Raw genomic sequence first — 27,721 nt, forward strand, 5'->3', positions numbered from 1 at the left:
GGCTCAGAAGAGCCCACTGAGTCAGCCCTTAACCCCAGTGTGCAGAAATTGTCAAAACGTGTTTTTCAGCACAAATAAACACGTTTTGGCAACTTTGGTCACCAACATGTAAGTTATAGGGCAGGAACAACATACTTTTCAAAAAGTGTTTTTCAGCCCGAAATAAACGCGTTTTCTCAACCCTTGGAATCACAGTGTAACTGACTGGCTCAGAAGAGCCCACTGAGTCAGCCCTTAACCCCAGTGTGCAGAAATTGTCAAAACGTGTTTTTCAGCACAAATAAACACGTTTTGGCAACTTTGGTCACCAACATGTAAGTTATAGGGCAGGAACAGAACACTTTTCAAAACGTGTTTTTCAGCCCGAAATAAACGCGTTTTCTCAACCCTTGGAATCACAGTGTAACTGACTGGCTCAGAAGAGCCCACTGAGTCAGCCCTTAAGCCCAGTGTGCAGAAGTTGTCAAAACGTGTTTTTCAGCACAAATAAACACGTTTTGGCAACTTTGGTCACCAACATGTAAGTTATAGGGGAGGAACACAACACTTTTCAAAACGTGTTTTTCAGCCCGAAATAAACGCGTTTTCTCAACCCTTGGAATCACAGTGTAACTGACTGGCTCAGAAGAGCCCAGTGAGTCAGCCCTTAACCCCAGTGTGCAGAAATTGTCAAAACGTGTTTTTCAGCACAAATAAACACGTTTTGGCAACTTTGGTCACCAACATGTAAGTTATAGGGCAGGAACAGAACACTTTTCAAAACGTGTTTTTCAGCCCGAAATAAACGCGTTTTCTCAACCCTTGGAATCACAGTGTAACTGACTGGCTGAGAAGAGCCCACTGAGTCAGCCCTTAACCCCAGTGTGCAGAAGTTGTCAAAACGTGTTTTTCAGCACAAATAAACACGTTTTGGCAACTTTGGTCACCAACATGTAAGTTATAGGGGAGGAACACAACACTTTTCAAAACGTGTTTTTCAGCCCGAAATAAACGCGTTTTCTCAACCCTTGGAATCACAGTGTAACTGACTGGCTCAGAAGAGCCCACTGAGTCAGCCCTTAACCCCAGTGTGCAGAAGTTGTCAAAACGTGTTTTTCAGCACAAATAAACACGTTTTGGCAACTTTGGTCACCAACATGTAAGTTATAGGGGAGGAACACAACACTTTTCAAAACGTGTTTTTCAGCCCGAAATAAACGCGTTTTCTCAACCCTTGGAATCACAGTGTAACTGACTGGCTCAGAAGAGCCCACTGAGTCAGCCCTTAACCCCAGTGTGCAGAAATTGTCAAAACGTGTTTTTCAGCACAAATAAACACGTTTTGGCAACTTTGGTCACCAACATGTAAGTTATAGGGCAGGAACAACATACTTTTCAAAAAGTGTTTTTCAGCCCGAAATAAACGCGTTTTCTCAACCCTTGGAATCACAGTGTAACTGACTGGCTCAGAAGAGCCCACTGAGTCAGCCCTTAACCCCAGTGTGCAGAAGTTGTCAAAACGTGTTTTTCAGCACAAATAAACACGTTTTGGCAACTTTGGTCACCAACATGTAAGTTATAGGGGAGGAACACAACACTTTTCAAAACGTGTTTTTCAGCCCGAAATAAACGCGTTTTCTCAACCCTTGGAATCACAGTGTAACTGACTGGCTCAGAAGAGCCCACTGAGTCAGCCCTTAACCCCAGTGTGCAGAAGTTGTCAAAACGTGTTTTTCAGCACAAATAAACACGTTTTGGCAACTTTGGTCACCAACATGTAAGTTATAGGGCAGGAACAACATACTTTTCAAAACGTGTTTTTCAGCCCGAAATAAACGCGTTTTCTCAACCCTTGGAATCACAGTGTAACTGACTGGCTCAGAAGAGCCCACTGAGTCAGCCCTTAACCCCAGTGTGCAGAAGTTGTCAAAACGTGTTTTTCAGCACAAATAAACACGTTTTGGCAACTTTGGTCACCAACATGTAAGTTATAGGGGAGGAACACAACACTTTTCAAAACGTGTTTTTCAGCCCGAAATAAACGCGTTTTCTCAACCCTTGGAATCACAGTGTAACTGACTGGCTCAGAAGAGCCCACTGAGTCAGCCCTTAACCCCAGTGTGCAGAAATTGTCAAAACGTGTTTTTCAGCACAAATAAACACGTTTTGGCAACTTTGGTCACCAACATGTAAGTTATAGGGCAGGAACAGAACACTTTTCAAAACGTGTTTTTCAGCCCGAAATAAACGCGTTTTCTCAACCCTTGGAATCACAGTGTAACTGACTGGCTCAGAAGAGCCCACTGAGTCAGCCCTTAACCCCAGTGTGCAGAAGTTGTCAAAACGTGTTTTTCAGCACAAATAAACACGTTTTGGCAACTTTGGTCACCAACATGTAAGTTATAGGGGAGGAACACAACACTTTTCAAAATGTGTTTTTCAGCCCGAAATAAACGCGTTTTCTCAACCCTTGGAATCACAGTGTAACTGACTGGCTCAGAAGAGCCCACTGAGTCAGCCCTTAACCCCAGTGTGCAGAAATTGTCAAAACGTGTTTTTCAGCACAAATAAACACGTTTTGGCAACTTTGGTCACCAACATGTAAGTTATAGGGGAGGAACAGAACACTTTTCAAAACGTGTTTTTCAGCCCGAAATAAACGCGTTTTCTCAACCCTTGGAATCACAGTGTAACTGACTGGCTCAGAAGAGCCCACTGAGTCAGCCCTTAACCCCAGTGTGCAGAAGTTGTCAAAACGTGTTTTTCAGCACAAATAAACACATTTTGGCAACTTTGGTCACCAACATGTAAGTTATAGGGCAGGAACAACATACTTTTCAAAAAGTGTTTTTCAGCCCGAAATAAACGCGTTTTCTCAACCCTTGGAATGACAGTGTAACTGACTGGCTCAGAAGAGCCCACTGAGTCAGCCCTTAACCCCAGTGTGCAGAAATTGTCAAAACGTGTTTTTCAGCACAAATAAACACGTTTTGGCAACTTTGGTCACCAACATGTAAGTTATAGGGCAGGAACAGAACACTTTTCAAAACGTGTTTTTCAGCCCGAAATAAACGCGTTTTCTCAACCCTTGGAATCACAGTGTAACTGACTGGCTCAGAAGAGCCCAGTGAGTCAGCCCTTAACCCCAGTGTGCAGAAATTGTCAAAACGTGTTTTTCAGCACAAATAAACACGTTTTGGCAACTTTGGTCACCAACATGTAAGTTATAGGGGAGGAACAGAACACTTTTCAAAACGTGTTTTTCAGCCCGAAATTAACGCGTTTTCTCAACCCTTGGAATCACAGTGTAACTGACTGGCTCAGAAGAGCCCACTGAGTCAGCCCTTAACCCCAGTGTGCAGAAGTTGTCAAAACGTGTTTTTCAGCACAAATAAACACGTTTTGGCAACTTTGGTCACCAACATGTAAGTTATAGGGGAGGAACACAACACTTTTCAAAACGTGTTTTTCAGCCCGAAATAAACGCGTTTTCTCAACCCTTGGAATCACAGTGTAACTGACTGGCTCAGAAGAGCCCACTGAGTCAGCCCTTAACCCCAGTGTGCAGAAATTGTCAAAACGTGTTTTTCAGCACAAATAAACACGTTTTGGCAACTTTGGTCACCAACATGTAAGTTATAGGGCAGGAACAACATACTTTTCAAAAAGTGTTTTTCAGCCCGAAATAAACGCGTTTTCTCAACCCTTGGAATCACAGTGTAACTGACTGGCTCAGAAGAGCCCACTGAGTCAGCCCTTAACCCCAGTGTGCAGAAGTTGTCAAAACGTGTTTTTCAGCACAAATAAACACGTTTTGGCAACTTTGGTCATCAACATGTAAGTTATAGGGGAGGAACACAACACTTTTCAAAACGTGTTTTTCACCCCGAAATAAACACGTTTTCTCAACCCTTGGAATCACAGTGTAACTGACTGGCTCAGAAGAGCCCACTGAGTCAGCCCTTAACCCCAGTGTGCAGAAATTGTCAAAACATGTTTTTCAGCACAAATAAACACGTTTTGGCAACTTTGGTCACCAACTTGTAAGTTATAGGGCAGGAACAGAACACTTTTCAAAACGTGTTTTTCAGCCCGAAATAAACGCGTTTTCTCAACCCTTGGAATCACAGTGTAACTGACTGGCTCAGAAGAGCCCACTGAGTCAGCCCTTAACCCCAGTGTGCAGAAGTTGTCAAAACGTGTTTTTCAGCACAAATAAACACGTTTTGGCAACTTTGGTCACCAACATGTAAGTTATAGGGGAGGAACACAACACTTTTCAAAACGTGTTTTTCAGCCCGAAATAAACGCGTTTTCTCAACCCTTGGAATCACAGTGTAACTGACTGGCTCAGAAGAGCCCACTGAGTCAGCCCTTAACCCCAGTGTGCAGAAATTGTCAAAACGTGTTTTTCAGCACAAATAAACACGTTTTGGCAACTTTGGTCACCAACATGTAAGTTATAGGGCAGGAACAGAACACTTTTCAAAACGTGTTTTTCAGCCCGAAATAAACGCGTTTTCTCAACCCTTGGAATCACAGTGTAACTGACTGGCTCAGAAGAGCCCACTGAGTCAGCCCTTAACCCCAGTGTGCAGAAGTTGTCAAAACGTGTTTTTCAGCACAAATAAACACGTTTTGGCAACTTTGGTCACCAACATGTAAGTTATAGGGCAGGAACAACATACTTTTCAAAACGTGTTTTTCAGCCCGAAATAAACGCGTTTTCTCAACCCTTGGAATCACAGTGTAACTGACTGGCTCAGAAGAGCCCACTGAGTCAGCCCTTAACCCCAGTGTGCAGAAGTTGTCAAAACGTGTTTTTCAGCACAAATAAACACGTTTTGGCAACTTTGGTCACCAACATGTAAGTTATAGGGCAGGAACAACATACTTTTCAAAAAGTGTTTTTCAGCCCGAAATAAACGCGTTTTCTCAACCCTTGGAATCACAGTGTAACTGACTGGCTCAGAAGAGCCCACTGAGTCAGCCCTTAACCCCAGTGTGCAGAAGTTGTCAAAACGTGTTTTTCAGCACAAATAAACACGTTTTGGCAACTTTGGTCACCAACATGTAAGTTATAGGGCAGGAACACAACACTTTTCAAAACGTGTTTTTCAGCCCGAAATAAACGCGTTTTCTCAACCCTTGGAATCACAGTGTAACTGACTGGCTCAGAAGAGCCCACTGAGTCAGCCCTTAACCCCAGTGTGCAGAAATTGTCAAAACGTGTTTTTCAGCACAAATAAACACGTTTTGGCAACTTTGGTCACCAACATGTAAGTTATAGGGCAGGACAAACATACTTTTCAAAAAGTGTTTTTCAGCCCGAAATAAACGCGTTTTCTCAACCCTTGGAATCACAGTGTAACTGACTGGCTCAGAAGAGCCCACTGAGTCAGCCCTTAACCCCAGTGTGCAGAAATTGTCAAAACGTGTTTTTCAGCACAAATAAACACGTTTTGGCAACTTTGGTCACCAACATGTAAGTTATAGGGCAGGAACAGAACACTTTTCAAAACGTGTTTTTCAGCCCGAAATAAACGCGTTTTCTCAACCCTTGGAATCACAGTGTAACTGACTGGCTCAGAAGAGCCCACTGAGTCAGCCCTTAAGCCCAGTGTGCAGAAGTTGTCAAAACGTGTTTTTCAGCACAAATAAACACGTTTTGGCAACTTTGGTCACCAACATGTAAGTTATAGGGGAGGAACACAACACTTTTCAAAACGTGTTTTTCAGCCCGAAATAAACGCGTTTTCTCAACCCTTGGAATCACAGTGTAACTGACTGGCTCAGAAGAGCCCACTGAGTCAGCCCTTAACCCCAGTGTGCAGAAATTGTCAAAACGTGTTTTTCAGCACAAATAAACACGTTTTGGCAACTTTGGTCACCAACATGTAAGTTATAGGGCAGGAACAGAACACTTTTCAAAACGTGTTTTTCAGCCCGAAATAAACGCGTTTTCTCAACCCTTGGAATCACAGTGTAACTGACTGGCTCAGAAGAGCCCACTGAGTCAGCCCTTAACCCCAGTGTGCAGAAGTTGTCAAAACGTGTTTTTCAGCACAAATAAACACGTTTTGGCAACTTTGGTCACCAACATGTAAGTTATAGGGCAGGAACAACATACTTTTCAAAACGTGTTTTTCAGCCCGAAATAAACGCGTTTTCTCAACCCTTGGAATCACAGTGTAACTGACTGGCTCAGAAGAGCCCACTGAGTCAGCCCTTAACCCCAGTGTGCATAAGTTGTCAAAACGTGTTTTTCAGCACAAATAAACACGTTTTGGCAACTTTGGTCACCAACATGTAAGTTATAGGGGAGGAACACAACACTTTTCAAAACGTGTTTTTCAGCCCGAAATAAACGCGTTTTCTCAACCCTTGGAATCACAGTGTAACTGACTGGCTCAGAAGAGCCCACTGAGTCAGCCCTTAACCCCAGTGTGCAGAAATTGTCAAAACGTGTTTTTCAGCACAAATAAACACGTTTTGGCAACTTTGGTCACCAACATGTAAGTTATAGGGCAGGAACAGAACACTTTTCAAAACGTGTTTTTCAGCCCGAAATAAACGCGTTTTCTCAACCCTTGGAATCACAGTGTAACTGACTGGCTCAGAAGAGCCCACTGAGTCAGCCCTTAACCCCAGTGTGCAGAAGTTGTCAAAACGTGTTTTTCAGCACAAATAAACACGTTTTGGCAACTTTGGTCACCAACATGTAAGTTATAGGGGAGGAACACAACACTTTTCAAAATGTGTTTTTTAGCCCGAAATAAACGCGTTTTCTCAACCCTTGGAATCACAGTGTAACTGACTGGCTCAGAAGAGCCCACTGAGTCAGCCCTTAACCCCAGTGTGCAGAAATTGTCAAAACGTGTTTTTCAGCACAAATAAACACGTTTTGGCAACTTTGGTCACCAACATGTAAGTTATAGGGGAGGAACAGAACACTTTTCAAAACGTGTTTTTCAGCCCGAAATAAACGCGTTTTCTCAACCCTTGGAATCACAGTGTAACTGACTGGCTCAGAAGAGCCCACTGAGTCAGCCCTTAACCCCAGTGTGCAGAAGTTGTCAAAACGTGTTTTTCAGCACAAATAAACACGTTTTGGCAACTTTGGTCACCAACATGTAAGTTATAGGGCAGGAACAACATACTTTTCAAAAAGTGTTTTTCAGCCCGAAATAAACGCGTTTTCTCAACCCTTGGAATGACAGTGTAACTGACTGGCTCAGAAGAGCCCACTGAGTCAGCCCTTAACCCCAGTGTGCAGAAATTGTCAAAACGTGTTTTTCAGCACAAATAAACACGTTTTGGCAACTTTGGTCACCAACATGTAAGTTATAGGGCAGGAACAGAACACTTTTCAAAACGTGTTTTTCAGCCCGAAATAAACGCGTTTTCTCAACCCTTGGAATCACAGTGTAACTGACTGGCTCAGAAGAGCCCAGTGAGTCAGCCCTTAACCCCAGTGTGCAGAAATTGTCAAAACGTGTTTTTCAGCACAAATAAACACGTTTTGGCAACTTTGGTCACCAACATGTAAGTTATAGGGGAGGAACAGAACACTTTTCAAAACGTGTTTTTCAGCCCGAAATAAACGCGTTTTCTCAACCCTTGGAATCACAGTGTAACTGACTGGCTCAGAAGAGCCCACTGAGTCAGCCCTTAACCCCAGTGTGCAGAAGTTGTCAAAACGTGTTTTTCAGCACAAATAAACACGTTTTGGCAACTTTGGTCACCAACATGTAAGTTATAGGGCAGGAACAGAACACTTTTCAAAACGTGTTTTTCAGCCCGAAATAAACGCGTTTTCTCAACCCTTGGAATCACAGTGTAACTGACTAGCTGAGAAGAGCCCACTGAGTCAGCCCTTAACCCCAGTGTGCAGAAGTTGTCAAAACGTGTTTTTCAGCACAAATAAACACGTTTTGGCAACTTGGTCACCAACATGTAAGTTATAGGGGAGGAACACAACACTTTTCAAAACGTGTTTTTCAGCCCGAAATAAACGCGTTTTCTCAACCCTTGGAATCACAGTGTAACTGAATGGCTCAGAAGAGCCCACTGAGTCAGCCCTTAACCCCAGTGTGCAGAAGTTGTCAAAACGTGTTTTTCAGCACAAATAAACACGTTTTGGCAACTTTGGTCACCAACATGTAAGTTATAGGGGAGGAACACAACACTTTTCAAAACGTGTTTTTCAGCCCGAAATAAACGCGTTTTCTCAACCCTTGGAATCACAGTGTAACTGACTGGCTCAGAAGAGCCCACTGAGTCAGCCCTTAACCCCAGTGTGCAGAAATTGTCAAAACGTGTTTTTCAGCACAAATAAACACGTTTTGGCAACTTTGGTCACCAACATGTAAGTTATAGGGCAGGAACAGAACACTTTTCAAAACGTGTTTTTCAGCCCGAAATAAACGCGTTTTCTCAACCCTTGGAATCACAGTGTAACTGACTGGCTCAGAAGAGCCCACTGAGTCAGCCCTTAACCCCAGTGTGCAGAAGTTGTCAAAACGTGTTTTTCAGCACAAATAAACACGTTTTGGCAACTTTGGTCACCAACATGTAAGTTATAGGGGAGGAACACAACACTTTTCAAAACGTGTTTTTCAGCCCGAAATAAACGCGTTTTCTCAACCCTTGGAATCACAGTGTAACTGACTGGCTCAGAAGAGCCCACTGAGTCAGCCCTTAACCCCAGTGTGCAGAAATTGTCAAAACGTGTTTTTCAGCACAAATAAACACGTTTTGGCAACTTTGGTCACCAACATGTAAGTTATAGGGCAGGAACAACATACTTTTCAAAAAGTGTTTTTCAGCCCGAAATAAACGCGTTTTCTCAACCCTTGGAATCACAGTGTAACTGACTGGCTCAGAAGAGCCCACTGAGTCAGCCCTTAACCCCAGTGTGCAGAAGTTGTCAAAACGTGTTTTTCAGCACAAATAAACACGTTTTGGCAACTTTGGTCACCAACATGTAAGTTATAGGGGAGGAACACAACACTTTTCAAAACGTGTTTTTCATCCCGAAATAAACGTGTTTTCTCAACCCTTGGAATCACAGTGTAACTGACTGGCTCAGAAGAGCCCACTGAGTCAGCCCTTAACCCCAGTGTGCAGAAATTGTCAAAACGTGTTTTTCAGCACAAATAAACACGTTTTGGCAACTTTGGTCACCAACATGTAAGTTATAGGGCAGGAACAGAACACTTTTCAAAACGTGTTTTTCAGCCCGAAATAAACGCGTTTTCTCAACCCTTGGAATCACAGTGTAACTGACTGGCTCAGAAGAGCCCACTGAGTCAGCCCTTAACCCCAGTGTGCAGAAGTTGTCAAAACGTGTTTTTCAGCACAAATAAACACGTTTTGGCAACTTTGGTCACCAACATGTAAGTTATAGGGGAGGAACACAACACTTTTCAAAACATGTTTTTCAGCCCGAAATAAACGCGTTTTCTCAACCCTTGGAATCACAGTGTAACTGACTGGCTCAGAAGAGCCCACTGAGTCAGCCCTTAACCCCAGTGTGCAGAAGTTGTCAAAACGTGTTTTTCAGCACAAATAAACACGTTTTGGCAACTTTGGTCACCAACATGTGAGTTATAGGGCAGGAACAACATACTTTTCAAAAAGTGTTTTTCAGCCCGAAATAAACGCATTTTCTCAACCCTTGGAATCACAGTGTAACTGACTGGCTCAGAAGAGCCCACTGAGTCAGCCCTTAACCCCAGTGTGCAGAAGTTGTCAAAACGTGTTTTTCAGCACAAATAAACACGTTTTGGCAACTTTGGTCACCAACATGTAAGTTATAGGGGAGGAACAGCACACTTTTCAAAACGTGTTTTTCAGCCCGAGATAGACGCGTTTTCTCAACCCTTGGAATCACAGTGTAACTGACTGGCTCAGAAGAGCCCACTGAGTCAGCCCTTAACCCCAGTGTGCAGAAGTTGTCAAAACGTGTTTTTCAGCACAAATAAACACGTTTTGGCAACTTTGGTCACCAACATGTAAGTTATAGGGCAGGAACAGAACACTTTTCAAAACGTGTTTTTCAGCCCGAAATAAACGCGTTTTCTCAACCCTTGGAATCACAGTGTAACTGACTGGCTCAGAAGAGCCCACTGAGTCAGCCCTTAACCCCAGTGTGCAGAAGTTATCAAAACGTGTTTTTCAGCACAAATAAACACGTTTTGGCAACTTTGGTCACCAACATGTAAGTTATAGGGCAGGAACAACACACTTTTCAAAACGTGTTTTTCAGCCCGAAATAAACGCGTTTTCTCAACCCTTGGAATCACAGTGTAACTGACTGGCTCAGAAGAGCCCACTGAGTCAGCCCTTAACCCCAGTGTGCAGAAGTTGTCAAAACGTGTTTTTCAGCACAAATAAACACGTTCTGGCAACTTTGGTCAACAAAATGAAAGTTATAGGCAGGAACAGAACACTTTTCAAACCGTGTTTTTCAGCCCGAAATAAACACGTTTTTTCAGCCCTTGGAATAACAGTGTAACTGACTGGCTCAGAAGAGCCCACTGAGTCAGCCCTTAACCCCAGTGTGCAGAAGTTGTCAAAACGTGTTTTTCAGCACAAATAAACACGTTTTGGCATCTTTTGTCACCAACATGTAAGTTATAGGGCAGGAACAGAACACTTTTCAAAACGTATTTTTCAGCTCGAAATGAACGCGTTTTTTCAGCCCTTGAAATCACAGTTTAACTGACAGGCTCAGAAGAGCCCACTGAGTCAGCCCTTAACCCCAGTGTGCAGAAGTTGTCAAAACGTGTTTTTCAGCACAAATAAACACGTTTTTGCAACTTTGGTCACCAAAATGTAAGTTATAGGGCAGGAACAACACACTTTTCAAAACGTGTTTTTCAGCCCGAAATAAACGCATTTTTTCAGCCCTTGGAATGGCAGTGTAACTGCCTGGCTCAGAAGAGCCCACTGAGTCAGCCCTTAACCCCAGTGTGCAGAAGTTGTCAAAACGTGTTTTTCAGCACAAATAAACAAGTTTTGGCAACTTTGGTCACCAACATGTAAGTTATAGGGCAGGAACAGAACACTATTCAAAACGTGTTTTTCAGACCGAAATAAACGTGTTTTCTCAACCCTTGGAATCGCAGTGTAACTGACTGGCTCAGAAGAGCCCACTGAGTCAGCCCTTAACCCCAGTGTGCAGAAGTTGTCAAAACGTGTTTTTCAGCACAAATAAACACGTTTTGGCAACTTTGGTCACCAACATGTAAGTTATAGGGCAGGAACAGAACACTTTTCAAAACGTGTTTTTCAGCCCGAAATAAACGCGTTTTTTCAGCCCTTGGAATAACAGTGTAACTGACTGGCTCAGATGAGCCCACTGAGTCAGCCCTTAACCCCAGTGTGCAGAAGTTGTCAAAACGTGTTTTTCAGCACAAATAAACAAGTTTTGGCAACTTTGGTCACCAACATGTAAGTTATAGGGCAGGGACAACGTACTTTTCAAAACGTGTTTTTCAGCCCGAAATGAACGCGTTTTCTAAGCCCTTGGAATCACAGTGTAACTGACTGGCTCAGAAGAGCCCACTGAGTCAGCCCTTAACCCCAGTGTGCAGAAGTTGTCAAAACGTGTTTTTCAGCACAAATAAACACGTTTTGGCAACTTTGGTCACCAAAATGTAAGTTATAGGGCAGGAACAACACACTTTTCAAACCGTGTTTTTCAGCCCGAAATGAACGCGTTTTCTAAGCCCTTGGAATCACAGTGTAACTGACTGGCTCAGAAGAGCCCACTGAGTCAGCCCTTAACCCCAGTGTGCAGAAATTGTCAAAACGTGTTTTTCAGCACAAATAAACACGTTTTGGCAACTTTGGTCACCAACATGTAAGTTATAGGGCAGGAACAACATACTTTTCAAAAAGTGTTTTTCAGCCCGAAATAAACGCGTTTTCTCAACCCTTGGAATCACAGTGTAACTGACTGGCTCAGAAGAGCCCACTGAGTCAGCCCTTAACCCCAGTGTGCAGAAGTTGTCAAAACGTGTTTTTCAGCACAAATAAACACGTTTTGGCAACTTTGGTCACCAACATGTAAGTTATAGGGGAGGAACACAACACTTTTCAAAACGTGTTTTTCATCCCGAAATAAACGTGTTTTCTCAACCCTTGGAATCACAGTGTAACTGACTGGCTCAGAAGAGCCCACTGAGTCAGCCCTTAACCGCAGTGTGCAGAAATTGTCAAAACGTGTTTTTCAGCACAAATAAACACGTTTTGGCAACTTTGGTCACCAACATGTAAGTTATAGGGCAGGAACAGAACACTTTTCAAAACGTGTTTTTCAGCCCGAAATAAACGCGTTTTCTCAACCCTTGGAATCACAGTGTAACTGACTGGCTCAGAAGAGCCCACTGAGTCAGCCCTTAACCCCAGTGTGCAGAAGTTGTCAAAACGTGTTTTTCAGCACAAATAAACACGTTTTGGCAACTTTGGTCACCAACATGTAAGTTATAGGGGAGGAACACAACACTTTTCAAAACATGTTTTTCAGCCCGAAATAAACGCGTTTTCTCAACCCTTGGAATCACAGTGTAACTGACTGGCTCAGAAGAGCCCACTGAGTCAGCCCTTAACCCCAGTGTGCAGAAGTTGTCAAAACGTGTTTTTCAGCACAAATAAACACGTTTTGGCAACTTTGGTCACCAACATGTGAGTTATAGGGCAGGAACAACATACTTTTCAAAAAGTGTTTTTCAGCCCGAAATAAACGCATTTTCTCAACCCTTGGAATCACAGTGTAACTGACTGGCTCAGAAGAGCCCACTGAGTCAGCCCTTAACCCCAGTGTGCAGAAGTTGTCAAAACGTGTTTTTCAGCACAAATAAACACGTTTTGGCAACTTTGGTCACCAACATGTAAGTTATAGGGGAGGAACAGCACACTTTTCAAAACGTGTTTTTCAGCCCGAGATAGACGCGTTTTCTCAACCCTTGGAATCACAGTGTAACTGACTGGCTCAGAAGAGCCCACTGAGTCAGCCCTTAACCCCAGTGTGCAGAAGTTGTCAAAACGTGTTTTTCAGCACAAATAAACACGTTTTGGCAACTTTGGTCACCAACATGTAAGTTATAGGGCAGGAACAGAACACTTTTCAAAACGTGTTTTTCAGCCCGAAATAAACGCGTTTTCTCAACCCTTGGAATCACAGTGTAACTGACTGGCTCAGAAGAGCCCACTGAGTCAGCCCTTAACCCCAGTGTGCAGAAGTTATCAAAACGTGTTTTTCAGCACAAATAAACACGTTTTGGCAACTTTGGTCACCAACATGTAAGTTATAGGGCAGGAACAACACACTTTTCAAAACGTGTTTTTCAGCCCGAAATAAACGCGTTTTCTCAACCCTTGGAATCACAGTGTAACTGACTGGCTCAGAAGAGCCCACTGAGTCAGCCCTTAACCCCAGTGTGCAGAAGTTGTCAAAACGTGTTTTTCAGCACAAATAAACACGTTCTGGCAACTTTGGTCAACAAAATGAAAGTTATAGGCAGGAACAGAACACTTTTCAAACCGTGTTTTTCAGCCCGAAATAAACACGTTTTTTCAGCCCTTGGAATAACAGTGTAACTGACTGGCTCAGAAGAGCCCACTGAGTCAGCCCTTAACCCCAGTGTGCAGAAGTTGTCAAAACGTGTTTTTCAGCACAAATAAACACGTTTTGGCATCTTTTGTCACCAACATGTAAGTTATAGGGCAGGAACAGAACACTTTTCAAAACGTATTTTTCAGCTCGAAATGAACGCGTTTTTTCAGCCCTTGAAATCACAGTTTAACTGACAGGCTCAGAAGAGCCCACTGAGTCAGCCCTTAACCCCAGTGTGCAGAAGTTGTCAAAACGTGTTTTTCAGCACAAATAAACACGTTTTTGCAACTTTGGTCACCAAAATGTAAGTTATAGGGCAGGAACAACACACTTTTCAAAACGTGTTTTTCAGCCCGAAATAAACGCATTTTTTCAGCCCTTGGAATGGCAGTGTAACTGCCTGGCTCAGAAGAGCCCACTGAGTCAGCCCTTAACCCCAGTGTGCAGAAGTTGTCAAAACGTGTTTTTCAGCACAAATAAACAAGTTTTGGCAACTTTGGTCACCAACATGTAAGTTATAGGGCAGGAACAGAACACTATTCAAAACGTGTTTTTCAGACCGAAATAAACGTGTTTTCTCAACCCTTGGAATCGCAGTGTAACTGACTGGCTCAGAAGAGCCCACTGAGTCAGCCCTTAACCCCAGTGTGCAGAAGTTGTCAAAACGTGTTTTTCAGCACAAATAAACACGTTTTGGCAACTTTGGTCACCAACATGTAAGTTATAGGGCAGGAACAGAACACTTTTCAAAACGTGTTTTTCAGCCCGAAATAAACGCGTTTTTTCAGCCCTTGGAATAACAGTGTAACTGACTGGCTCAGATGAGCCCACTGAGTCAGCCCTTAACCCCAGTGTGCAGAAGTTGTCAAAACGTGTTTTTCAGCACAAATAAACAAGTTTTGACAACTTTGGTCACCAACATGTAAGTTATAGGGCAGGGACAACGTACTTTTCAAAACGTGTTTTTCAGCCCGAAATGAACGCGTTTTCTAAGCCCTTGGAATCACAGTGTAACTGACTGGCTCAGAAGAGCCCACTGAGTCAGCCCTTAACCCCAGTGTGCAGAAGTTGTCAAAACGTGTTTTTCAGCACAAATAAACACGTTTTGGCAACTTTGGTCACCAAAATGTAAGTTATAGGGCAGGAACAACACACTTTTCAAAACGTGTTTTTCAGCCCGAAATAAACGCGTTTTCTCAACCCTTGGAATCACAGTGTAACTGCCTGGCTCAGAAGAGCCCACTGAGTCAGCCCTTAACCCCAGTGTGAAAAAGTTGTCAAAACGTGTTTTTCAGCACAAATAAACAAGTTTTGGCAACTTTGGTCACCAACATGTAAGTTATAGGGCAGGAACAGAACACTATTCAAAACGTGTTTTTCAGACCGAAATAAACGCGTTTTCTCAACCCTTGGAATCGCGGTGTAACTGACTGGCTCAGAAGAGCCCACTGAGTCAGCCCTTAACCCCAGTGTGCAGAAGTTGTCAAAACGTGTTTTTCAGCACAAATAAACAAGTTTTGGCAACTTTGGTCACCAACATGTAAGTTATAGGGCAGGGACAACGTACTTTTCAAAACGTGTTTTTCAGCCCGAAATGAACGCGTTTTCTAAGCCCTTGGAATCACAGTGTAACTGCCTGGCTCAGAAGAGCCCACTGAGTCAGCCCTTAACCCCAGTGTGCAGAAGTTGTCAAAACGTGTTTTTCAGCACAAATAAACAAGTTTTGGCAACTTTGGTCACCAACATGTAAGTTATAGGGCAGGAACAGAACACTATTCAAAACGTGTTTTTCAGACCGAAATAAACGTGTTTTCTCAACCCTTGGAATCGCAGTGTAACTGACTGGCTCAGAAGAGCCCACTGAGTCAGCCCTTAACCCCAGTGTGCAGAAATTTTCAAAACGTGTTTTTCAGCACAAATAGACACGTTTTGGCAACTTTGGTCACCAACATGTAAGTTATAGGGCAGGAACAGAACACTTTTCAAAACGTGTTTTTCAGCCCGAAATAAATGCGTTTTCTCAACCCTTGGATTTGCAGTGTAACTGCCTGGGTCAGAAGAGCCCACATAGTCAGCCCTTAACCCCAGTGTGCAGAAGATTTCAAAACGTGTTTCTCAGCACAAATAAACACGTTTTGGCAACTTTGGTCACCAACATGTAAGTTATAGGGCAGGAACAGCACACTTTTCAAAACGTGTTTTTCAGCCCGAAATAAACGCATTTTCTCAGCCTTTCGAATCACAGAGTAACTGACTGGCTCAGAAAAGCCCACTGAGTCAGCCCTTAACCCCAGTGTGCAGAAGTTGTCAAAACGTGTTTTTCAGCACAAATAAACATGTTTTGGCAACTTTGGTCACCAAAATGTAAGTTATAGGGCAGGAACAACACACTTTTCAAAACGTGTTTTTCAGCCCGAAATAAACGCGTTTTCTCAACCCTTGGAATCACAGTGTAACTGCCTGGCTCAGAAGAGCCCACTGAGTCAGCCCTTAACCCCAGTGTGAAAAAGTTGTCAAAACGTGTTTTTCAGCACAAATAAACAAGTTTTGGCAACTTTGGTCACCAACATGTAAGTTATAGGGCAGGAACAGAACACTATTCAAAATGTGTTTTTCAGACCGAAATAAACGCGTTTTCTCAACCCTTGGAATCGCAGTGTAACTGACTGGCTCAGAAGAGCCCACTGAGTCAGCCCTTAACCCCAGTGTGCAGAAGTTGTCAAAACGTGTTTTTCAGCACAAATAAACAAGTTTTGGCAACTTTGGTCACCAACATGTAAGTTATAGGGCAGGGACAACGTACTTTTCAAAACGTGTTTTTCAGCCCGAAATGAACGCGTTTTCTAAGCCCTTGGAATCACAGTGTAACTGCCTGGCTCAGAAGAGCCCACATAGTCAGCCCTTAACCCCAGTGTGCAGAAGATTTCAAAACGTGTTTTTCAGCACAAATAAACACGTTTTGGCAACTTTGGTCACCAACATGTAAGTTATAGGGCAGGAACAGCACACTTTTCAAAACGTGTTTTTCAGCCCGAAATAAACGCATTTTCTCAGCCTTTCGAATCCAGAGTAACTGACTGGCTCAGAAAAGCCCACTGAGTCAGCCCTTAACCCCAGTGTGCAGAAGTTGTCAAAACGTGTTTTTCAGCACAAATAAACACGTTTTGGCAACTTTGGTCACCAACATGTAAGTTATAGGGCATTAACAACAGACTTTTCAAAACGTGTTTTTCAGCCCGAAATAAACGCGTTTTCTCAACCCTTGGAATCACAGTGTAACTGACTGGCTCAGAAGAACCCACTGAGTCAGCCCTTAACCCCAGTGTGCAGAATTTGTCAAAACGTGTTTTTCAGCACAAATAAACACGTTTTCGCAACTTTGGTCAACAACATGTAAGTTATAGGGCAGGAACACAACACTTTTCAAACCGTGTTTTTCAGCCCGAAATAAACGCGTTTTTTCAGCCCTTGGAATAACAGTGTAACTGACTGGCTCAGAAGAGCCCACTGAGTCAGCCCTTAACCCCAGTGTGCAGAAGTTGTCAAAACGTGTTTTTCAGCACAAATAAACACGTTTTGGCAACTTTGGTCACCAACATGTAAGTTATAGGGCAGGAACAACACACTTTTCAAAACGTGTTTTTCAGCCCGAAATAAACGCTTTTTCTCAACCCTTGGAATCGCAGTGTAACTGACTGGCTCAGAAGAGCCCACTGAGTCAGCCCTTAACCCCAGTGTGCAGAAGTTGTCAAAACGTGTTTTTCAGCACAAATAAACACGTTTTGGCAACTTTGGTCACCAACATGTAAGTTATAGGGCAGGAACAGAACACTTTTCAAAACGTGTTTTTCAGCCCGAAATAAACACGTTTTTTCAGCCCTTGGAATAACAGTGTAACTGACTGGCTCAGATGAGCCCACTGAGTCAGCCCTTAACCCCAGTGTGCAGAAGTTGTCAAAACGTGTTTTTCAGCACAAATAAACAAGTTTTGGCAACTTTGGTCACCAACATGTAAGTTATAGGGCAGGGACAACGTACTTTTCAAAACGTGTTTTTCAGCCCGAAATGAACGCGTTTTCTAAGCCCTTGGAATCACAGTGTAACTGACTGGCTCAGAAGAGCCCAGTGAGTCAGCCCTTAACCCCAGTGTGCAGAAATTTTCAAAACGTGTTTTTCAGCACAAATAAACACGTTTTGGCAACTTTGGTCACCAACATGTAAGTTATAGGGCAGGAACAGAACACTTTTCAAAACGTTTTTTTCAGCCCGAAATAAATGCGTTTTCTCAACCCTTGGAATCACAGTGTAACTGCCTGGCTCAGAAGAGCCCACATAGTCAGCCCTTAACCCCAGTGTGCAGAAGATTTCAAAACGTGTTTCTCAGCACAAATAAACACGTTTTGGCAACTTTGGTCACCAACATGTAAGTTATAGGGCAGGAACAGCACACTTTTCAAAACGTGTTTTTCAGCCCGAAATAAACGCATTTTCTCAGCCTTTCGAATCCAGAGTAACTGACTGGCTCAGAAAAGCCCACTGAGTCAGCCCTTAACCCCAGTGTGCAGAAGTTGTCAAAACGTGTTTTTCAGCACAAATAAACACGTTTTGGCAACTTTGGTCACCAACATGTAAGTTATAGGGCATTAACAACACACTTTTCAAAACGTGTTTTTCAGCCCGAAATAAACGCGTTTTCTCAACCCTTGGAATCACAGTGTAACTGACTGGCTCAGAAGAGCCCACTGAGTCAGCCCTTAACCCCAGTGTGCAGAATTTGTCAAAACGTGTTTTTCAGCACAAATAAACACGTTTTCGCAACTTTGGTCAACAACATGTAAGTTATAGGGCAGGAACAGAACACTTTTCAAACCGTGTTTTTCAGCCCGAAATAAACGCGTTTTTTCAGCCCTTGGAATAACAGTGTAACTGACTGGCTCAGAAGAGCCCACTGAGTCAGCCCTTAACCCCAGTGTGCAGAATTTGTCAAAACGTGTTTTTCAGCACAAATAAACACGTTTTGGCAACTTTGGTCACCAACATGTAAGTTATAGGTCAGGAACAGAACACTTTTCAAAACGTGTTTTTCAGCCCGAAATAAACGCGTTTTCTCAACCCTTGGAATCACAGTGTAACTGACTGGCTCAGAAGAGCCCACTGAGTCAGCCCTTAACCCCAGTGTGCAGAAGTTGTCAAAACGTGTTTTTCAGCACAAATAAACACGTTTTGGCAACTTTGGTCACCAACATGTAAGTTATAGGGCAGGAACAACACACTTTTCAAAACGTGTTTTTCAGCCCGAAATAAACGCTTTTTCTCAACTCTTGGAATCACAGTGTAACTGACTGGCTCAGAAGAGCACACTGAGTCAGCCCTTAACCCCAGTGTGCAGAAGTTGTCAAAACGTGTTTTTCAGCACAAATAAACACGTTTTGGCAACTTTGGTCAACAACATGTAAGTTATAGGGCAGGAACAGAACACTTTTCAAACCGTGTTTTTCAGCCCGAAATAAACACGTTTTTTCAGCCCTTGGAATAACAGTGTAACTGACTGGCTCAGAAGAGCCCACTGAGTCAGCCCTTAACCCCAGTGTGCAGAAATTTTCAAAACGTGTTTTTCAGCACAAATAAACACGTTTTGGCAACTTTGGTCACCAACATGGAAGTTATAGGGCAGGAACAACACACTTTTCAAAACCTGTTTTTCAGAATGAAATAAACGCGTTTTCTCAGCCCTTGGAATCACAGTGTAAATGACTGGCTCAGAAGAGCCCACTGAGTCAGCCCTTAACCCCAGTGTGCAGAAGTTGTCAAAACGTGTTTTTCAGCACAAATAAACACGTTTTGGCAACTTTGGTCACCAACATGTAAGTTATAGGGCAGGAACAGAACACTTTTCAAAACGTGTTTTTCAGGACGAAATAAACGCGTTTTCTCAACACTTGGAATCGCAGTGTAACTGACTGGCTCAGAAGAGCCCACTGAGTCAGCCCTTAAACCCAGTGTGCAGAAGTTGTCAAAACGTGTTTTTCAGCACAAATAAACACGTTTTGGCAACTTTGGTCACAAACATGTAAGTTATAGGGCAGGAACAGCATACTTTTCAAAACGTGTTTTTCAGCCCGAAATAAACGAATTTTCTCAACCCTTGGAATCAGAGTGTAACTGACTGGCTCAGAAGAGCCCACTGAGTCAGCCCTTAACCCCAGTGTGCAGAAGTTGTCAAAACGTGTTTTTCAGCACAAATAAACACGTTTTGGCAACTTTGGTCACCAAAATGTAAGTTATAGGGCAGGAACAACACACTTTTCAAAACGTGTTTTTCAGCCCGAAATAAACGCATTTTTTTAGACCTTAGAATGGCAGTGTAACTGACTGGCTCAGAAGAGCCCACTGAGTCAGCCCTTAAACCCAGTGTGCAGAATTGTCAAAACGTGTTTTTCAGCACAAATAAACACGTTTTGGCAACTTTGGTCACCAACATGTAAGTTGTAGGCCATTAACAACACAGTTTTCAAAACGTGTTTTTCAGCCCGAAATAAACGCGTTTTCTCAACCCTTGGAATCACAGTGTAACTGACTGGCTCAGAAGAGCCCACTGAGTCAGCCCTTAACCCCAGTGTGCAGAAGTTGTCAAAACGTGTTTTTCAGCACTAATAAACACGTTTTGGCAACTTTGGTCAACAACATGAAAGTTATAGGGCAGGAACAGAACACTTTTCAAACCGTGTTTTTCAGCCCGAAATAAACGCGTTTTTTCAGCCCTTGGAATAACAGTGTAACTGACTGGCTCAGATGAGCCCACTGAGTCAGCCCTTAACCCAAGTGTGCAGAAGTTGTCAAAACGTGTTTTTCAGCACAAATAAACAAGTTTTGGCAACTTTGGTCACCAACATGTAAGTTATAGGGCAGGGACAACGTACTTTTCAAAACGTGTTTTTCACCCCGAAATAAACACGTTTTCTAAGCCCTTGGAATCACAGTGTAACTGACTGGCTCAGAAGAGCCCACTGAGTCAGCCCTTAACCCCAGTGTGCAGAAATTTTCAAAACGTGTTTTTCAGCACAAATAAACACGTTTTGGCAACTTTGGTCACCAACATGTAAGTTATAGGGCAGGAACAGAACACTTTTCAAAACGTGTTTTTCAGCCCGAAATAAATGCGTTTTCTCAACCCTTGGAATTGCAGTGTAACTGCCTGGCTCAGAAGAGCCCACATAGTCAGCCCTTAACCCCAGTGTGCAGAAGATTTCAAAACGTGTTTCTCAGCACAAATAAACACGTTTTGGCAACTTTGGTCACCAACATGTAAGTTATAGGGCAGGAACAGCACACTTTTCAAAACGTGTTTTTCAGCCCGAAATAAACGCATTTTCTCAGCCTTTCGAATCACAGAGTAACTGACTGGCTCAGAAGAGCCCACTGAGTCAGCCCTTAACCCCAGTGTGCAGAAGTTGTCAAAACGTGTTTTTCAGCACAAATAAACACGTTTTGGCAACTTTGCTCACCAACATGTAAGTTATAGGGCAGGAACAGAACACTTTTCAAAATGTGTTTTTCAGCCCGAAATAAATGCGTTTTCTCAACCCTTGGAATCACAGTGTAACTGACTGGCTCAGAAGAGCCCACTGAGTCAGCCCTTAACCCCAGTGTGCAGAAGTTGTCAAAACGTGTTTTTCAGCACAAATAAACACGTTTTGGCAACTTTGGTCACCAACATGTAAGTTATAGGGCATTAACAACACACTTTTCAAAACGTGTTTTTCAGCCCGAAATAAACGCGTTTTCTCAACCCTTGGAATCACAGTGTAACTGACTGGCTCAGAAGAGCCCACTGAGTCAGCCCTTAACCCCAGTGTGCAGAATTTGTCAAAACGTGTTTTTCAGCACAAATAAACACGTTTTCGCAACTTTGGTCAACAACATGTAAGTTATAGGGCAGGAACAGAACACTTTTCAAACCGTGTTTTTCAGCCCGAAATAAACGCGTTTTTTCAGCCCTTGGAATAACAGTGTAACTGACTGGCTCAGAAGAGCCCACTGAGTCAGCCCTTAACCCCAGTGTGCAGAATTTGTCAAAACGTGTTTTTCAGCACAAATAAACACGTTTTGGCAACTTTGGTCACCAACATGTAAGTTATAGGTCAGGAACAGAACACTTTTCAAAACGTGTTTTTCAGCCCGAAATAAACGCGTTTTCTCAACCCTTGGAATCACAGTGTAACTGACTGGCTCAGAAGAGCCCACTGAGTCAGCCCTTAACCCCAGTGTGCAGAAGTTGTCAAAACGTGTTTTTCAGCACAAATAAACACGTTTTGGCAACTTTGGTCACCAACATGTAAGTTATAGGGCAGGAACAACACACTTTTCAAAACGTGTTTTTCAGCCCGAAATAAACGCTTTTTCTCAACTCTTGGAATCACAGTGTAACTGACTGGCTCAGAAGAGCACACTGAGTCAGCCCTTAACCCCAGTGTGCAGAAGTTGTCAAAACGTGTTTTTCAGCACAAATAAACACGTTTTGGCAACTTTGGTCAACAACATGTAAGTTATAGGGCAGGAACAGAACACTTTTCAAACCGTGTTTTTCAGCCCGAAATAAACACGTTTTTTCAGCCCTTGGAATAACAGTGTAACTGACTGGCTCAGAAGAGCCCACTGAGTCAGCCCTTAACCCCAGTGTGCAGAAATTTTCAAAACGTGTTTTTCAGCACAAATAAACACGTTTTGGCAACTTTGGTCACCAACATGGAAGTTATAGGGCAGGAACAACACACTTTTCAAAACCTGTTTTTCAGAATGAAATAAACGCGTTTTCTCAGCCCTTGGAATCACAGTGTAAATGACTGGCTCAGAAGAGCCCACTGAGTCAGCCCTTAACCCCAGTGTGCAGAAGTTGTCAAAACGTGTTTTTCAGCACAAATAAACACGTTTTGGCAACTTTGGTCACCAACATGTAAGTTATAGGGCAGGAACAGAACACTTTTCAAAACGTGTTTTTCAGGACGAAATAAACGCGTTTTCTCAACACTTGGAATCGCAGTGTAACTGACTGGCTCAGAAGAGCCCACTGAGTCAGCCCTTAAACCCAGTGTGCAGAAGTTGTCAAAACGTGTTTTTCAGCACAAATAAACACGTTTTGGCAACTTTGGTCACAAACATGTAAGTTATAGGGCAGGAACAGCATACTTTTCAAAACGTGTTTTTCAGCCCGAAATAAACGAATTTTCTCAACCCTTGGAATCAGAGTGTAACTGACTGGCTCAGAAGAGCCCACTGAGTCAGCCCTTAACCCCAGTGTGCAGAAGTTGTCAAAACGTGTTTTTCAGCACAAATAAACACGTTTTGGCAACTTTGGTCACCAAAATGTAAGTTATAGGGCAGGAACAACACACTTTTCAAAACGTGTTTTTCAGCCCGAAATAAACGCATTTTTTTAGACCTTAGAATGGCAGTGTAACTGACTGGCTCAGAAGAGCCCACTGAGTCAGCCCTTAAACCCAGTGTGCAGAATTGTCAAAACGTGTTTTTCAGCACAAATAAACACGTTTTGGCAACTTTGGTCACCAACATGTAAGTTGTAGGCCATTAACAACACAGTTTTCAAAACGTGTTTTTCAGCCCGAAATAAACGCGTTTTCTCAACCCTTGGAATCACAGTGTAACTGACTGGCTCAGAAGAGCCCACTGAGTCAGCCCTTAACCCCAGTGTGCAGAAGTTGTCAAAACGTGTTTTTCAGCACTAATAAACACGTTTTGGCAACTTTGGTCAACAACATGAAAGTTATAGGGCAGGAACAGAACACTTTTCAAACCGTGTTTTTCAGCCCGAAATAAACGCGTTTTTTCAGCCCTTGGAATAACAGTGTAACTGACTGGCTCAGATGAGCCCACTGAGTCAGCCCTTAACCCAAGTGTGCAGAAGTTGTCAAAACGTGTTTTTCAGCACAAATAAACAAGTTTTGGCAACTTTGGTCACCAACATGTAAGTTATAGGGCAGGGACAACGTACTTTTCAAAACGTGTTTTTCACCCCGAAATAAACACGTTTTCTAAGCCCTTGGAATCACAGTGTAACTGACTGGCTCAGAAGAGCCCACTGAGTCAGCCCTTAACCCCAGTGTGCAGAAATTTTCAAAACGTGTTTTTCAGCACAAATAAACACGTTTTGGCAACTTTGGTCACCAACATGTAAGTTATAGGGCAGGAACAGAACACTTTTCAAAACGTGTTTTTCAGCCCGAAATAAATGCGTTTTCTCAACCCTTGGAATTGCAGTGTAACTGCCTGGCTCAGAAGAGCCCACATAGTCAGCCCTTAACCCCAGTGTGCAGAAGATTTCAAAACGTGTTTCTCAGCACAAATAAACACGTTTTGGCAACTTTGGTCACCAACATGTAAGTTATAGGGCAGGAACAGCACACTTTTCAAAACGTGTTTTTCAGCCCGAAATAAACGCATTTTCTCAGCCTTTCGAATCACAGAGTAACTGACTGGCTCAGAAGAGCCCACTGAGTCAGCCCTTAACCCCAGTGTGCAGAAGTTGTCAAAACGTGTTTTTCAGCACAAATAAACACGTTTTGGCAACTTTGCTCACCAACATGTAAGTTATAGGGCAGGAACAGAACACTTTTCAAAATGTGTTTTTCAGCCCGAAATAAATGCGTTTTCTCAACCCTTGGAATCACAGTGTAACTGACTGGCTCAGAAGAGCCCACTGAGTCAGCCCTTAACCCCAGTGTGCAGAAGTTGTCAAAACGTGTTTTTCAGCACAAATAAACACGTTTTGGCAACTTTGGTCACCAACATGTAAGTTATAGGGCAGGAACAACACACTTTTCAAAACGTGTTTTTCAGCCCGAAATAAACGCTTTTTCTCAACCCTTGGAATCACAGTGTAACTGACTGGCTCAGAAGAGCACACTGAGTCAGCCCTTAACCCCAGTGTGCAGAAGTTGTCAAAACGTGTTTTTCAGCACAAATAAACACGTTTTGGCAACTTTGGTCAACAACATGTAAGTTATAGGGCAGGAACAGAACACTTTTCAAAACGTGTTTTTCAGCCCGAAATAAACGCGTTTTTTCAGCCCTTGGAATAACAGTGTAACTGACTGGCTCAGATGAGCCCACTGAGTCAGCCCTTAACCCCAGTGTGCAGAAGTTGTCAAAACGTGTTTTTCAGCACAAATAAACACGTTTTGGCAACTTTGGTCACCAACATGTAAGTTATAGGGCAGGAACAACACACTTTTCAAAACGTGTTTTTCAGCCCGAAATAAACGCGTTTTCTAAGCCCTTGGAATCACAGTGTAACTGACTGGCTCAGAAGAGCCCACTGAGTCAGCCCTTAACCCCAGTGTGCAGAAGTTGTCAAAACGTGTTTTTCAGCACAAATAAACACGTTTTGGCAACTTTGGTCACCAAAATGTAAGTTATAGGGCAGGAACAACACACTTTTCAAAACGTGTTTTTCAGCCCGAAATAAACGCTTTTTCTCAACCCTTGGAATCACAGTGTAACTGCCTGGCTCAGAAGAGCCCACTGAGTCAGCCCTTAACCCCAGTGTGCAGAAGTTGTCAAAACGTGTTTTTCAGCACAAATAAACAAGTTTTGGCAACTTTGGTCACCAACATGTAAGTTATAGGGCAGGAACAGAACACTATTCAAAACGTGTTTTTCAGACCGAAATAAACGCGTTTTCTCAACCCTTGGAATCGCAGTGTAACTGACTGGCTCAGAAGAGCCCACTGAGTCAGCCCTTAACCCCAGTGTGCAGAAGTTGTCAAAACGTGTTTTTCAGCACAAATAAACACGTTTTGGCAACTTTGGTCACCAACATGTAAGTTATAGGGCAGGAACAGAACACTTTTCAAAACGTGTTTTTCAGCCCGAAATAAACGCGTTTTTTCAGCCCTTGGAATAACAGTGTAACTGACTGGCTCAGATGAGCCCACTGAGTCAGCCCTTAACCCCAGTGTGCAGAAGTTGTCAAAACGTGTTTTTCAGTACAAATAAACAAGTTTTGGCAACTTTGGTCACCAACATGTAAGTTATAGGGCAGGGACAACGTACTTTTCAAAACGTGTTTTTCAGCCCGAAATGAACGCGTTTTCTAAGCCCTTGGAATCACAGTGTAACTGACTGGCTCAGAAGAGCCCAGTGAGTCAGCCCTTAACCCCAGTGTGCAGAAATTTTCAAAACGTGTTTTTCAGCACAAATAAACACGTTTTGGCAACTTTGGTCACCAACATGTAAGTTATAGGGCAGGAACAGAACACTTTTCAAAACGTTTTTTTCAGCCCGAAATAAATGCGTTTTCTCAACCTTGGAATCACAGTGTAACTGCCTGGCTCAGAAGAGCCCACATAGTCAGCCCTTAACCCCAGTGTGCAGAAGATTTCAAAACGTGTTTCTCAGCACAAATAAACACGTTTTGGCAACTTTGGTCACCAACATGTAAGTTATAGGGCAGGAACAGCACACTTTTCAAAACGTGTTTTTCAGCCCGAAATAAACGCATTTTCTCAGCCTTTCGAATCCAGAGTAACTGACTGGCTCAGAAAAGCCCACTGAGTCAGCCCTTAACCCCAGTGTGCAGAAGTTGTCAAAACGTGTTTTTCAGCACAAATAAACACGTTTTCGCAACTTTGGTCAACAACATGTAAGTTATAGGGCAGGAACAGAACACTTTTCAAACCGTGTTTTTCAGCCCGAAATAAACGCGTTTTTTCAGCCCTTGGAATAACAGTGTAACTGACTGGCTCAGAAGAGCCCACTGAGTCAGCCCTTAACCCCAGTGTGCAGAATTTGTCAAAACGTGTTTTTCAGCACAAATAAACACGTTTTCGCAACTTTGGTCAACAACATGTAAGTTATAGGGCAGGAACAGAACACTTTTCAAACCGTGTTTTTCAGCCCGAAATAAACGCGTTTTTTCAGCCCTTGGAATAACAGTGTAACTGACTGGCTCAGAAGAGCCCACTGAGTCAGCCCTTAACCCCAGTGTGCAGAATTTGTCAAAACGTGTTTTTCAGCACAAATAAACACGTTTTGGCAACTTTGGTCACCAACATGTAAGTTATAGGTCAGGAACAGAACACTTTTCAAAACGTGTTTTTCAGCTCGAAATAAACGAGTTTTTTCAGTCCGTGGAATTACAGTGTAACTTAGTGGCTCAGAAGAGCTCACTGAGTCAGCCCTTAACCCCAGTGTGCAGAAGTTGTCAAAACGTGTTTTTCAGCACAAATAAACACGTTTTGGCAACTTTGGTCACCAACATGTAAGTTATAGGGCAGGAACAGAACACTTTTCAAAACGTGTTTTTCAGCCCGAAATAAACGCGTTTTCTCAACCCTTGGAATCACAGTGTAACTGACTGGCTCAGAAGAGCCCACTGAGTCAGCCCTTAAACCCAGTGTGCAGAAGTTGTCAAAACGTGTTTTTCAGCACAAATAAACACGTTTTGGCAACTTTGGTCACCAAGATGTAAGTTATAGGGCAGGAACAACACACTTTTCAAAACGTGTTTTTCAGCCCGAAATAAACGCTTTTTCTCAACCCTTGGAATCACAGTGTAACTGACTGGCTCAGAAGAGCACACTGAGTCAGCCCTTAACCCCAGTGTGCAGAAGTTGTCAAAACGTGTTTTTCAGCACAAATAAACACGTTTTGGCAACTTTGGTCAACAACATGTAAGTTATAGGGCAGGAACAGAACACTTTTCAAACCGTGTTTTTCAGCCCGAAATAAACGCGTTTTTTCAGCCCTTGGAATAACAGTGTAACTGACTGGCTCAGAAGAGCCCACTGAGTCAGCCCTTAACCCCAGTGTGCAGAAATTTTCAAAACGTGTTTTTCAGCACAAATAAACACGTTTTGGCAACTTTGGTCACCAACATGGAAGTTATAGGGCAGGAACAACACACTTTTCAAAACCTGTTTTTCAGAATGAAATGAACGCGTTTTCTCAGCCCTTGGAATCACAGTGTAAATGACTGGCTCAGAAGAGCCCACTGAGTCAGCCCTTAACCCCAGTGTGCAGAAGTTGTCAAAACGTGTTTTTCAGCACAAATAAACACGTTTTGGCAACTTTGGTCACCAACATGTAAGTTATAGGGCAGGA

The sequence above is a fragment of the Lepisosteus oculatus genome, chromosome 18, assembly GCF_040954835.1.
Source record: "Lepisosteus oculatus isolate fLepOcu1 chromosome 18, fLepOcu1.hap2, whole genome shotgun sequence".
In the NCBI taxonomy this organism is placed as follows: Eukaryota; Metazoa; Chordata; class Actinopteri; order Semionotiformes; family Lepisosteidae; genus Lepisosteus; species Lepisosteus oculatus.